The 14585-nt window shown below is 51.1% G+C and overlaps 1 protein-coding gene across 4 annotated transcripts in view; it reads left to right on the top strand.

Moving 5' to 3' along the window:
• The first annotated feature begins 3105 nt into the window (after positions 1-3105).
• The window catches only part of KIAA1671 (KIAA1671 ortholog), a 241817-nt gene continuing 230337 nt past the window's right edge, over positions 3106-14585 (top strand). For 2 of the 4 annotated variants that reach the window (XM_024240030.3, XM_054543230.2), the window contains exon 1: positions 3106-3217. The gene's annotated coding sequence lies outside the window, so the exon portion shown is untranslated. Of the gene's footprint in view, positions 3218-4402; positions 4487-14585 lie in introns of those variants that run through there. The other 2 variants (XM_024240031.3, XM_054543229.2) reach the window with 2 other exon arrangements.

Genomic DNA, 14585 nt, shown 5'->3' on the forward strand with positions numbered 1-14585 from the left:
CACTAGTCTCTTCCCACAAGGACCTCACAGCCTAGAAAGTGAGTGAAAAGTAATTGGGCAATTATACTACAGTGTGATCAGAACTTTAATGAGTGTGGGCACCAGCCCCAGATTCTGCAACATCTAATCAGTTTTGGTGGTTGGGGATGGCTTCTTAGAGGAACTGATGTAGAAGCTAAGATCTGAGGGACATTTAGTTGTTAACTAGATGATGGGGAGGCAGAGGGCAAAAAATTCCTGGTGGGGGTAATGGCATGGGCATAGGACTAGTGTTGAGGGAAAACATTTCAAAGAACATATTGGGTCTCACACTCAACATGCAAATAAATTTTAGGAAAAACAAAATGGATAAATATGCACCAACGGAAATGCATGAACATGGTCTTTGCAAGGGGTGTGTGGGGTGTAGAGCTATACTGTCCAATGTGGTAGCCAGGGCCACATGTGGATTTTAAAATTTATACTAATTAAAATTAAATAAAATGTAAAACTTAGTTCCTCAGTCTCCCTGACCTCATTTTAAGTACTCAGTAGTCATCTATGGCTAATGTTGGACAGTGCAGATATAGAACATCTCCATTGTTGCAGAAAGTTCTATTGGACAGAGCTGACAGAGGCTAATCAGGACAGACCTTCTGGAGGAGGGGACAAAAACTGCGAAGAAAGGGTTCTGGGAAAATCCCTGGGAAGCACTGTGCTCTATTCTTAAAAAAAGAAAAGCCAGGGCTGGGAGTGGTGAGGTGGGGGGAGGGAGGGGTGTTGCCTCTGGAAACTGTACTACCTGACACCTCTTTGGTCAGGGTCTACCTCTGGGTATGTGTGAGCTGGCATCTCTCACCTAGGCAGGAAGACACAGGAATGCAGGGGGAACCAGCTAAGGCGGGGGCTGACCAGGAAGTCCTGCCCCTTCTGGGTCCAGGTTCAGGAGGACTCTGGGAGTTGTAGTTCAGAACTTCTGGAATCCCCTTAAAGCTTGACAGGGATAGAAGAGCTGACACCCGGCCTGGGCTGGGCATGTCTTGGGGCGGAGAGTAGGGTTGATGGTCATGGCTGGGGACGTGTCTGGGTTTGAGTCTCCATGGGGGGTGGCAGGAGGAGGACTGTCTTGTCCCCTCCCATCCTTATGTTCTGGAATGGAGAGGAGATGCCAAGGTGGAAGCCTGCATTGGCTGGGGAGCTGAGAAACATGGAACATTCCGTTAAACAGAACCCCCGGCCTACGCATTCTGGTTCATGGAGATTTGCCCAGGAGACACAGGAAGTTCCCATAAGGTTAGGGAGGAGGGGCAGCAGATGGCATGTCATCAGCTTTCGGTCATTCATGCACTCAGCATATATTCTTTGAGCACCTACTGCGTGCCAAGCCCTGTTCTAGGCACTGGGAATCAGAGGTGAAAGCGAGACAGAAGTCCCTTCCTCCAGGAGGTCTAGAGAGAAGAGCAGACAATCAACAATGATTTTCCTTTGCTGGTATAACATACACATCATGTAAAGGCCTGACTTACGTGGATTTTGAAGGATTTTAAGTTTCAGCCCAGCCGTTCCTGGTCTCCTACTCACAGACTTCTCTCTGGAAGTGGTAGTCTTCTGTAAAAGCGACTGGGTTTGATCCTTTTGATGACTGTACTCAAGATACCCAGATGATAAGGAGAATGTCCTGAGACATGAGACCTCATGGGACCTCTGCCCCCCAATTCCTGGGTTCCAGCACTGTACACAAGTCAGTTGGGGGTTCTTGGGCTGCTGTTTGGTAAACAGGGTTTACCCTGCCTGGGTCTGACGGTGATGATCAGACCTTCAAAAGGGTTGCAGTGCAAACGGTGTGGAGAACAGGAGCTACCCTTGTTTCTTACACACACCCAACAACTTAAGAGCAAAATGAGGCAAGAAGTCTCCCCACCAATCCTCCTGAAGCCACACAATGTGATGTCCTTTTCTTTTCTTTCTTTTTTTTTTTTTTTCAGACGGAGTCTTGCTCTGTGGTTCAGGCTGGAGTGCAGTGGCGCGCTCTTGGCTCACTGCAATCTCCACCGCCCGGGTTCAAGCCATTCTCCTGCCTCAGCCTCCCGAGTAGCTGGGATCACAGGCATCTGCCACCACACCCAGCTAATTTTTGTAATTTTCAGCAGTGACAAGGTTTCACCATGTTGGCCAGGCTGGTCTCAAACTCATGACCTCAGGTGATCCACCCGCCTCGGCCTCCCAAAATGCTGGGATTACAAGCCACCGTGTGCAGCCTGTGATGTCCTTTTCTTTCTCTTTTTTTATTGAGGTCTATCTTGCTTATAATAAAGGCACATTGATTTTAGGTCCTCCAGTTATTCATGCCGTGTACATTTCTCATAGGAGCACATGTCACAGATTCAATTCGATATACTCGTGAAATTATTTGTTTCAATATCTGTAAGCTGCACAACAGCCTGGATTTTGCCAGCTGTCCACCACTGGGTCTCCAGCACCCAGCATGCAATAGGTGCTTAATAAAGATCTGCTGAATGAAATGAGTAAAGGATAACAGAACAGGTATTTTCTCTTTCAGAGACGACTTCCTACGATTCTCTCAACTTGTCCACAAGTTCCTATACCCATTACCCCACAACCCACACCCACAACATAATGTCAGGAGGATTCGCACACAGTAGGCGCCCCAGCGAACTCCCAGGTGCAGTGCCCTTGCTTGGCGCGAGGAGGCGCCAGCACCGCGCACAGACCTTGCCCGCCCCCAGGCAGGCACCAGCAGCCCAGGCAAATCAGTGGGCCCACATTTATGGAGCGCCTCCTGAATTCCTGGGTTGCATTAGGATCTCGGGGTCGCCGGCTGGGCAGCGGGTCGGTGCCGGTGGCGGGGGATCCTGGCTGGTGACTCGGGAACATCCAGGGGACGCGGGAGGGGACCGGGAGCAAAGTTCCCAGTTGGATAGAGCGGGGTCGGGCCTCGAGGGGCGGGAGCGCTTCCGGCAGGGGTGTCCAAGCGAGTCGTGACCTCTGACCCGCCGGAGAGGTCCCAGGCCCAGGCGCCACTGCCGACTCGGGTCCTGCCGGCTCTGCTCCCCTCCGCGCAGGCGCGGCCGGCCGCAGTTCCCATGGTGACGGGGGCGCGTCCCCGCCCGAGGCCCCGCCCCCAGCAGGCTAGGCTGCGCGGGGCTGCCGGCTCCTAGGGCAGGTGCCGCTTCTGCGGGCAGGTGGCGGCGCGACGCGAGCTGGCGGTGGCTCTACGGTAGGTTGCGCAGCGGCTGCGGGGAGTGGGGGCCGGCTGGCCGCCTCCTGTTCCCGGCCGGCGAGGTAGCTGGGGGTGACGGCGGCGGGCGAGGGCCGCCAAGTTTCTGCCCGGCCGAGGCCCCGGGAGAAAAGTTGGCAAAGTTGGCCGGGGAAGAGGCGGGGACCCGGAGGATTTCCCCAGACTCTGGGTCTGCGAGGAGGGAGGATCCCGGTTTGGGAGCCGGGGAATCCGACTCCCGAGACTTGAGAGTGGATCCCGCGGGAAGATCCCGCACAGGGCAACCAATGGATCACGTGCCACCCGGTTGGCGACTTGGGAGTCGATCCCTGGAGGGGATCGGGCGCTGGAGGCCTGGGATCCCACTGGATCCCCAGTCAGGGGTGACGGCGGAGGGTGATTCGAGACTGGGAGCGAGAGGATCAATCTCCTCCCACGCCAGCCTGAGCCTTGGGAATGGATTCAGAGAGATCCGGTGGCTAGAAGCTGAGGGATCGCTGGAGATCTGGGTTACTCAGCCTGGAGCTGCTAGGGTCTGGACATCTGTGCGGGTTGGAGGCCCCGGAGGTGGACAGTGGGAAGCAAGGGCGGCGAGCGAGACGGAACCCGGGTCGAGGGGAGCCCGGAGGACAGCGGGGTGGTTCGGGGGGCGTGAGAGGGGCGGCGCGCGGGGTCCCTCGGACGCGGAGGCTCCGGACGCGTCCTCTTGGCCTGGTCTGCGCCCCCCTCCGCTCGTCTTCCCAGGGCGGAGGCGCCCTGATGGGATTAAGCCTCAGTCCCCCTGTTCACAGGCAGGCCCGCGTGGTCCCCGCCCCGATGGCGGCGCGGCCCACCCGGGCTCACGGGTGGGGCCCTCGGAATGGGAAGCGGCTCGTTGACCCCCACCCGAGCCTGACCTTTTCACCCTGCTGGCACACACTCGCCTGGGAGTGGGGGCGCCGCGCCCTAAAACCCTGCTGTTTGTCCAGTCCCGGAGCAGGCGTGTGACCTCCACCGCGCGACGCCTAGGTGGCCAGGGCTTCCTGCCTGCCGGGACTGAACTTTCTCTAGCCAGGAGCAGCCATTATCTTTTGGAAGGGAAAGGACTGTACCTGTTGCACAAAGAAAAACACTTTGTTTGCATCTTTTTTGTGACCGTGGGCAAAACACTTAACCTATTTGAGTCCAGATAGGGACCCTCTGGGCAAAATGGGCTTGGCCTAGGAGGGTCTGCATCCTCCCTCTTCTAGGAGGCTGGCAGGATGGGTCGGAATGAAGGGTGTGAAACAGGTAGGGGCTCTGTAAGTATCAGTGCCCCCTAAGTCTGTGGCCTCTCCTTTGCCATGCCCCATCCCCTGTGCTTGCCTTACAGTATCTAAAGATTCCAGAAACCCTACTTGCTATCTTTTGAAACTGCAGGATTAGAGAGCTATTTAGCTTAACCTTTCTTCCAAATGGGTTAATTGCCCCTCTCATCCCCCCTTGCAGAGAGAAGCTCTGAGGTTTGGCTAATGAGTAACCAAGACATTTGGACAAGGCTTCGCCCTTGGTCTGGCTTTCCCTCTGCTAATCCATCAAGGTTCCTGGACAAACGTGTGCACCCCCAGACTCTGGCGCCTCCTTCCTTCCTGTTGCAGCCAGGGACAGTTCCCGAGGAATTTGTACAGACACAAGCCCAGATCTTGGTAGTTCTGGCAGGGGGATCCTTTTTGAAGGATTTGCATGCTTGACAAGGGTGCAATTACCCAAGAGAAGTGCAGAGTTTCAATGCAGTGTCTGGACACATATTTCAGCTGGGCACATAGAACTGGCTGGCTCCATCAACCAGTGTGTATTGAGCACCTATGTCAGGAGCACTGTAGAAATGGTGTGGCCTAGGGCAACTCAGGATCTGTCCTCTTGGAGTTATTTTCCAGCTATGGAGCAGTCGGCTTGCCCTGCAGTCTAGTACTGATTCTTGATGTTGGGGATACAGTTCTTACCCTAGGTTCAGAGGCTGGAAGCTGCCCCTACCCCCACTGGAGGTCCTAGGGGCTGTTTTTTTTTTGTTCGTTTTGTTTTGTTTTGTTTTGTTTTGTTTTTTGAGATGGAGTCTCGCTCTGTAGCCCAGGCTAGAGTGCAATGGCGTGATCTCGGCTCACTGCGACCTCTGCTTCCCGGGTTCAAGCGATTCTCCTGCCTCAGCCTCCGGAGTAGCTGGGATTACAGATGCCCGCCACTCTGCCTGGCTAATTTTTGTATTTTTAGTAGAGATAGGGTTTCACCATGTTGGCCAGGCTGATCCCAAACTCCTAACCTTAGGTGATCCTCCCGTCTCCGCCTCCCAAAGTGCTGGGATTGCAGGCATGAGCCACCGCGCCCGGCCGGGGCTGTTTTTTATTGAAGGCTGAACTTGGCAGGAGAATGAAGGAGCCAGTTGTCTGGCTCTGAGCATTTCTCCTCACCAGGCTACATCTCTGACCAACTCAGAAACAGAGCCTCACAGGGATATTTTATGTGTGCATTCATTCATTTATTTATCATTTGTTCCTTCAACAAATATTTCAAGACACTGTGTCAAAGATGAGGCTAGAAGCCACATCCTTAAGGGGATACTTTATGCCCTGAAAGTCTTTGTGAACATATGCACTTGTCTGGAAGGGGAGAACTATGATCATAGGAGGAGGGGCTGATGCCTTTGGCTATAAGGAGGGATGGGGGTCAGAGAGTTTAGTTTTCTCGACAGCCAGTGGGAAGAGGTTGGTGTTATGGGCTGCAGAAATGGAACAGCTTGTGCAGAAGCCTGGAGGTAGGGGAGTGCCTAGGGTGTTGACTGGGGCCAGGCCAGCCATGCTTAGTGGTTTGGACTTTATTCCTGGAGCGTGGGGCGCTGTGGATCACAGTGGAAGGGTCTCTGCAGGTGAGGGGCAGGATCATATGTGTGTTTTGGGAAGCTTGCCCTGGCTGGTGTGGGGAGGCTTGATGATCGGAGGGTCATGCCAGGAGGTTGGGGGCCAGTAAGCAGGCTGCTAGAAAAATCCAGGTGAGAGGCCAGGCGTGGTGGCTCACGCCTGTAATCCCAGCACTTTGGGAGGCCAAGGCAGGCCGATCACAAAGTCAGGAGATTGAGACCATACTGGCTAACATGGTGAAACCCCGTCTCTACTAAAAATACAAAAAAAACTAGCCAGGCGTGGGGCAGGTGCCCGTACTCCTGGCTACTCGGGAGGCTGAGGCAGGAGAATGGCATGAACCCGGGAGGCAGAGCTTGCAGTAAACCGAGATCATGCCACTGCACTCCAGCCTGCGCGACAGATCGAGACTCCGTCTCAAAAAAAAAAAAAAAAGAAAAATCCTGGTGAGAGACCGCGGTGGACTGGACGTAGAGACCAATGGTGTTGAGGGGTGCTCGCTGACAACTTTGACATTGATCAGTGTTACACTTAGAGAGCCACTCATTTTGAAGATCCCTTCCTCAAGGTGGGTGTAACAGTCTACCTGGGGTAAGGAAACCCCTCAGAGGGGGTGGTATCAGTACTGAATTCAGTTTAGCAAACCTGCTTTAGAACCCTCTGCCTGTTCAGGGGTAGGTATAAAACATGCCAGTCCTCAAGGACTTCCTGTGGGGAGACACGGGGCACATTATCCCCATTTCACTGATGCAGCCCTCTGTGGCATAGTGAGGCCTTTGCCAGGCAGCAGTGGCAAAGCAGGAATTTGAACTCCCTTCCAACTTGCAACTAGTGAATATTTGGGTTCAGATTAAGCAGTAAAGAAACAACAGAGGAAGGTGGGTTTGAGTTGGGTGTGGAAGGGATAAATTGAAGGAGCCTTCCAGGAGGAGGCAGGGATAGAAGGGAGGGAGCCAGCCAGATTACAGGCACCCGGCCTATTTTTTTTAATATTCTACAACAAACCCGGTGGTGCCTGTTTTCGAGACCCTCAACTTTACAGTGCATGAAACTGAGGCTTCAAGAGGTTATTGATTTGCTGCGAGGTCACGCAGCGGGTAAGTGGAAGAGCTGGGATTTGAACCCTAAGCTGTCTGCCTCAAAGCCATGCCTTTCCCGCTTACTTGGTTCCCAACACAAGGAGGGGTGCTTCTGCCTGTCCTCACTACTCAAACTGCTGCCATTTAAGAAGAAGCTAAGGCCAAGCACAGTGGCTCCCGTCTGTAATCCCAGCGCTTTGGGAGGCTGAGATGGGAGTATTGCTTGAGCCCAGGAGTTTGAGACCAGCCTGGGCAACATAGCGAGACTCTGTCTCTGAAAAAACAATTTAAGACCGGATGAGTTGGCTCATGCCTGTAATCTCAGCACTTTGGGAGGCCGAGGTGGGCGGATCACCTGAGGTGAGGAGTTCGAGAGCAGCCTGGCCAACATGGTGAAACCCCGTCTATACTAAAAATACAAAAATCAGCCAGGCGTGGTGGCAGGGCACCTGTAATCCCAGCTACTCGGGAGGCTGAGGCAAGAGAATCGCTTGAACCCGGGAGGTGGAGGTTGTGGTGACCTGAGATCATGCCATTGCAATCCAGCCTGGATGACAGAGCAAGACTCTGTCTCAAAAAAAAAAAAAGTTTAAAAATTAGTCTGGCGGTCAGGCACAGTGGCTCACGCCTGTAATTCCAGCACTTTGGGAGGCAGAGGCAGGTGAATCACCTGAGGTCAGGAGTTCGAGATTAGCCTAGCCAACATGGAAAAGCCCTCTCTCTACTGAAAATACAAAACAAAACAAAAAAATAGCCAGGTATGGTGGCACATGCCTGTAATCCCAGCTACTTGGGAGGCTGAGGCAGCAGAATTGCTTGAACCCGGGAGGCGGAGGTTGCCCTGAGCCGAGATTGTGCCACTGCACTCCAGCCTGAGCGATAGAACAAAACTTCGTCTCAAAAAAAAAAAAAAAAGAAAAAAGAAAAAAAATTAGCCTGGCAGTGTGTCAGGCTGTGTCCCAGCTAATTCAGAGGCTGAGACAGGAGGATTGCTTGAGCTCAGGAGTTCGATGCTGCAGTGAGCTTTGATTGCACCACTGCACTTTAGCCTGAGACAGAGTAAGACCTTGTCTCAAATAAATAAATACATAAATACATAAAAATTTAAAAAAATTAAAATTAAAAATAAAAGGAAGCTCGTCAAGCACAGTGACTCACACCTGCAATCTCAGCACTTTGGGAGTCCGAGGTGGGCAGATCACTTGAGGGCAGGAGTTTGAGACCAGCATGGCCAACATGGTGAAACCCCATCTCTACTAAAAAAAAAAATAAATAAAATAAAATAAAATTAGCCAGGCGTGATGGCGGTTGCCTGTAATCCCAGCTATTCAGGAGGCTGAGGCATGAGAATCACTTGAACCTGGGAGGCGGAGTTTGCAGTGAGCTAGATGGTGCCACTGCACTCCAGCCTGGGCAACAGAGTGAGACTCTGTCTCAAAAAGTAAAAATAAAAGGAAGCTAACAAACAATCGAGGCACATACACACACACACACACATATATATGTATTTTCCTTCAATGCAATGAATATTTTATTGAGCATCTTATGTGGGCAGGCACTCTACTTGTGAAAAATTCAAAAGATCACCTGCCCTTAGGAATCCTCTGGTCAACTGTACGAGAAGAAGGAAGGGGGCAAGGCAAGGTGAGACAAGTAAGCAAATAATTATGGACTTGACTACTGGGCAGAAGCTATCACAGCTACATTTGTTAATTGCTCAGTTAAGTGACCTTTGAAATGTTCTATAGCCATGTCTCCATTAAGAATATGAAATACGGCTGGGTGCGGTGGCTCACACCTGTAATCCCAGCACTTTGGGGCCCCGAGGCAGGTGGATCATTTGAGGTCAGGAGTTCGAAACCAGCCTGGCCAACATGGTGAAACCCCATCTCTACTAAAAATACAAGAATTAGCCAGGTGTAGTGGCGCCTGTAGTCCCAGCTACTCGGGGGGCTGAGGCAGGAGGATCACTTGAACCTGGGAGGGAGGTTGCAGTGAATCGCGATCACACCACTGCACTCCAGCCTGGTGACAGAGTGAGACTCCGTCTCAAAAAAATAAATAAATAAATAAAAATAAATACATAAAATAAAACAAATAATTTCACACATGAATTAAAAATAGATTTAGGTACTTTCCCATTTCAGAATGTGTTGATTTACCTCATTATTTTTAAAAACTGAATAAGGCCAGCTGTGGTGGCTCAGGCCTGTAATCCCAGCACTTTGGGAGGCCGGGCGGATCGCTTGAGGTCAGGGGTTCAAGACCAGCCTGGTCAACATGGTGAAACCCCATCTCTACTAAAAATACAAAAATTAGCCGGGCATGGTGGCGCGCACCTGTAATCCCAGCTACTTGGGAGGCTGAGGCAGGAGAATTTCTTGAACCCAGGAAGGCGGATGTTGCAGTGAGCTGAGATCGCACCACCGCACTTCAGCCTGGGTGACAGGGCAAGACTCCGTCTCAAAAAAAAAAAAAAAAAGAAAAAAACTGAATAATTTCCAGTGCATGAAGGTGCTATGAGCTTATTTAACCGATCCCCTGTTGATGGACACTGAGTTGTTTTTCAGGTTTTTTCTTTTTTTTTTTTTTTTTTTGCTATGACACAGTGCTGCAGTAAACATCCCTGTTGACATGTCTTTGCACTTTTGTTGCAGTAGGCTGGAGGACAGATTTCCAGGATGTGAAACTTTGGGGATGAAGGGTGTTTAGAACATTGATCTGACCTGCCCAATTTCCCAGCAGAGTGGCTATACCTTTCACACTCTTACCACAGCTGTGCGAGAGTCAGCCTCTTTGTACGTTTCAGAGAGAAGGAACAGTGTTTGGCTGTCTCTTGTCTTTGGCCATAGGACATGGCCTCTGGCCTGTGGGAAGGTGAGAGTTCTTATAAGTGACAATATTTTGTTGCCGTTGGGGTTCTTTTTGTTGTTGTTTTTGTTTTGAGACAGGGTCTTGCTCTTTCATCCAGGCTGGAATGCAGTGGTGCGATCTCAGTTCACTGCAGTCTCGACCTCCCGGGCTCAGGTGGTCCTCCCACCTCAGCCTCCCAAGTAGCTGGGATTATAGGCATGCACCACCACGCCTGGCTAATTTTTTGTGTTTTTGTAGAGACGAGATTTTGCCACATTACCCAGGCTGGTTTCAAACTCCTCAAGCGATCCTGCTGCCTCAGCCTCCCAAAGTGCTAGGATTACAGATGTGAGCCACCACACCCAGCCTGGCCCTTGGGTTTTAATACCAACTGCTGGAGACTCTGTCTCGGAAGATATTTGCCCATGTACACACGAGTCTTTCTGGACATACGTGGTCCCTGCATTAGTCAAGCTTTTCTGTGATGACACTGTGTAACAAACATCTCCTACATCGCAGTGGCCTTTAACAGCAAACATTTGTTTCATGCTCACGAGTCAGCAGGTAGCTTGGCTGACCTTAGCTAGGCTTCGCCAGCAAGGCTGGCCCTAGGCTTTGGATTGGGTTCAGGTCTGGCTCGTGAATCTTCATCCAGATTCACAGGCTGAAGGGTGGCAGCCAGCCAGGGCATGCTCTTCTGTGGTAGACAACAGAAGCCTCTGTTCTGAATTGAGAAGCTGTCACTTCTGCTCTCATGCTATAGGCTGAAGCAAGTCACATGGCAAGCCTGACATCAATGAGTTGAAGTCTACTCTCATGGAGGCTGAAAAAATATTTGCTGAGCAATAATAGAACCGGCCACAATTATGTTTCTGATGGGGTAGGACGGGTCTTTGCAGGAGTAGAGGGTCTGCCTGGAGGGCATGGGTAAGAATCATGGCTCATGATTTGTGTGGGACAAGTGGTCGCAGAGCAGAGGCTCTGGATAAGGAGACCTGGTTTGAGTCTATAACCAGAGACAGGCAGTTCACCGACTAAGTCTCAGTTTCCTTATCTGGAAAATGGGAATAATTTGTCTTCTCTGGCGAGCTGCTGGGAAGCTCAGAGATATTACTGCATAAGAAGGTGCTTTATACCTGTGAGGTGAGGTGGGAAATGAGGGATGATTGTCTTGATGATGATTTTTGCAATCCGCTGAGCAGTGATACCTGTAGCCAGTAGAGTGAGAGAATGCAGCAACGCCAAGGTGAGACTGGGAGGGATAGGCCTGGGTTTGAATCCCCGCTCTGCCCGTTATGGGCCACGTGACTTTTGATCAGCCTCATCACATCCCTCAGCCTCAGTTTGCCTGTCTGTGAAAGGGACACAGTGTGCTTGTGCCCATTAACGAGGACTGTGAAATGCTTGGCATGAGGTAGATGATAACCAGATGGTGGCTGTGAGGATTGGCATGGCGCTGAGGGGGTCCTGATAGGGGCAGAATGAGGAATTCCGCCACCCATTCCCTTGGGAATATTGCAGGGAACCTGGAGCCAGACTGCTTGGATTCAAATCCTAGCTCCACCGTTTACCAGCTGTGTGGCCTTATGCAAGGCAGTTAACCACTCTGGGCCTCAGTTTTCTCATCTGTAAGCTGGGAGTAATAATAGAGTCTGCTTCATGAGGTTGACAAGCATTAAATGTGTTAACATATAGTACTTGCTAATTAATTTACATGAGCCTTAGCTAGTATTGTTAGGATTATTAGTATTATTATTAGTCTGCGGAGGCCCAGAGAGGTTGCTTCCCTTCCTGGGAGCCACCAGGGCCTCGGGGGAAAGAGTGATGAGAAGCAGATGCTTTTTGGGGCCCTGCTTCTGAGCTGGTGCGCTTTCCCCTTCTGCTTTAGCTGATATGGGTCAGCCCAGAGCAGGCCTTTGAGGATGGCCAAAGTGCCTTTACCAACCACACAGCCCTCCTGAGTCCTGAAGCAGCCCTGACCCAGCCAGAGAAGAGTCATGGGGAGCTCTGATCTAAGAAGTATTCACATGGTGCCACTATGAATGCACTCAGCAGGCTTCTGGGAGCCCGGGTTTATGAGTATCCGCGGGGGTCACTGAGCTAGCTGCACGGTTAGAGGCCACTCACTCTCTCCTTCAGTTGGGCATCTCTCCATAAAAATGTATCATGTACTGGGAGTCCGAGGCGGATGGATAACCTGAGGTCAGGAGTTAGAGACCAGCCTGCCCAACATGGTGAAACCCCATCTCTACTAAACATACAAAAAATTAGCTGGGCTTGGTGGCAGACACCTGTCATCCCAGCTACTTGGGAGGCTGAAGCAGGAGAATCACTTGGACCTGGGAGGCGGATCTTGCAGTGAGCCAAGATCACGCCACTGCACTCCAGCCTGGGCAACAAGAGTGAAACTCCATCTCAAAAAAAAAAAAAAAAAAAAGGTATCGTATTGATCTCATGCCAAGTCTGGGGAGAATGAGAATCTGCTGGGTGTCAGGGGTGGGTTTCCAAAGTAAGCTGGGTGGGGAGGGAGCATCTGGGGTTGCTTGCTGTGTGACCCTGGGCAGCTGGCTCCACTTCTCTTAGCGTTTCCTGTCTGCACATTCTTCAGATGGGCCACTGTGTCATTGGTGGTGAGAAATGACAGCCCTTGACCTGTGCGCTGGCTTCTGCCTGGACTCTTTGCCTTTAGAAGTTTGCAGGAGATAGGCTGGGTGCGGTGGCTCACACCTGTAATCCCAGCACTTTGGGAGCATGAGGCGGGCAGATCACGAGGTCAGGAGATCAAGACCATCCTGGCTAACATGGTGAAGCCCCGTCTCTACTAAAAATACAAAAAAATTAGCTGGGCATGGTGGCGGGCACCTGTAGTCCCAGCTACTCAGGAGGCTGAGGCAGGAGAATGGCGTGAACCCGGGAGGCGGAGCTTGCAGTGAGCCAAGATCGCGCCACTGCACTCCAGCCTGGGTGACAGAGCAAGACTCTGTCTCAAAAAAAAAAAAAAAAAAAGAAGTTTGCAGGAGATAACTGAGGCTGCCGCTCATCTTTATGCAGACCCCACTTTTGAGAATAATAATGTTATTGTAGTAAAACAAAAATAGGGCTGGACATGGTGGCTCACATCTGTAATCCCAGCACTTTGGGAGGCCAAGGCAGACAGATCACTTGCGGTCAGGATTTTGAGACCAGCCTGGCCAACATGGCAAAACCCTGTCTCTACTAAAAATACAAAAATTAGCTAGGCATGGCGGTGCATGCCTATAGTCCTAGCTACTTGGGAGGCTGAGGCAGGAGAATTGCTTGAACCTGGGAGGCAGAGGTTGCAGTGAGCTGAGATTGTGCTACTGCACTCCAGCCTGGGAGACAGAGGGAGACTCTGTCTCAACAAAAAACAACAAACAAACAAACCCCACAAAAACCAAAAATAACAAGTGAGTATTAACTCTGTCCTAGGCTCTGTGCTCATCATTTTCCTATGTACTTTTTTTTTTATTTGTTATTTTTGAGACAGGGTATTGTTCTGTCACCCAGGCTGGGGTCCAGTGGCGCTATCACAGCTCACTGCAACTTCCATTTCCCAGGCTCAAGTGATTCTCTCTCCTCAGCCTTCTGAGTAGCTGGGACCAAAGGAATGCGCCACCATGTCCAGCTAATTAAAAAAATTTTTTGTAGAGATAGGATCTTGCTATGTTGTCCGAGCTAGTCTTGAACTCCTAGTCTGAAGTGATTCTTCCGCCTCAGCCTCCCAAAGTGCTGGGATTACAGGTGTGAGCCACCATGCCCTACCCCTATACATTGTTGTATTTGATTCTTGTGACTCCGTTTTACAGGTGAGGAAACGGAGGCTCGGAGAAGGAGTCACTTTCCCAGGACCATACTACTGGGAATGGGGAATGTGGATCCATGTAGCCTGACTCCAGCCACCATGCTCTGAATCTCTCCTGCTGGTGCCCCTCTGGTGGTGAAGCAGGATAGACAGAGCCGAAAAATCCTAGTGTTAGATCCTGTTCCCACATGTTGATGCTGTGTGGCTTTGCATGAGTGATTTTACCTCCCTGAGCCTCAGTTCTTCTGCAGAAAGAAGATGACAAAATTTCTTCCGTGAGGTCATTGTAAGATTAGATACAGCAACCATTTATAAAGTCTCTGGCACATAGTAGGCTCTTAAAAAAAATGGGAGACCTCAGCTGGGCACGGTGGCTCACATCTGTAATGCCAGCATTTTGGAAGGCTGAGGCAGACAGATCACCTGAGGTCAGGAGTTCGAGACCAGCCTGGCCAATGTGGTGAAACCCTGTCTCTACTAAAAATACAAAAATTAGCCAGGCATGGTGGCGCACACTTGTAATACCAGCTACTCGGGAGGCTGAAGCGGGAGAATCGCTTGAACCTGGGAGTCTGAGGTTGCAGTGAACTGAGATCACACCAATGCATGCCAGCCTGGGTGACAAGAGTGAAACTCCATTTTAAATAAAAAACGGGAGACCTCCCTCCCATAAAAAGATGAGCTTAGGCCAGGCGCAGTAGCTCACACCTGTAATCCCAGCACTTTGGGAGGCCAAGGCAGGC

The sequence above is a fragment of the Pongo abelii genome, chromosome 23 (assembly GCF_028885655.2).
Source record: "Pongo abelii isolate AG06213 chromosome 23, NHGRI_mPonAbe1-v2.0_pri, whole genome shotgun sequence".
Classification (NCBI taxonomy): domain Eukaryota; kingdom Metazoa; phylum Chordata; class Mammalia; order Primates; family Hominidae; genus Pongo; species Pongo abelii.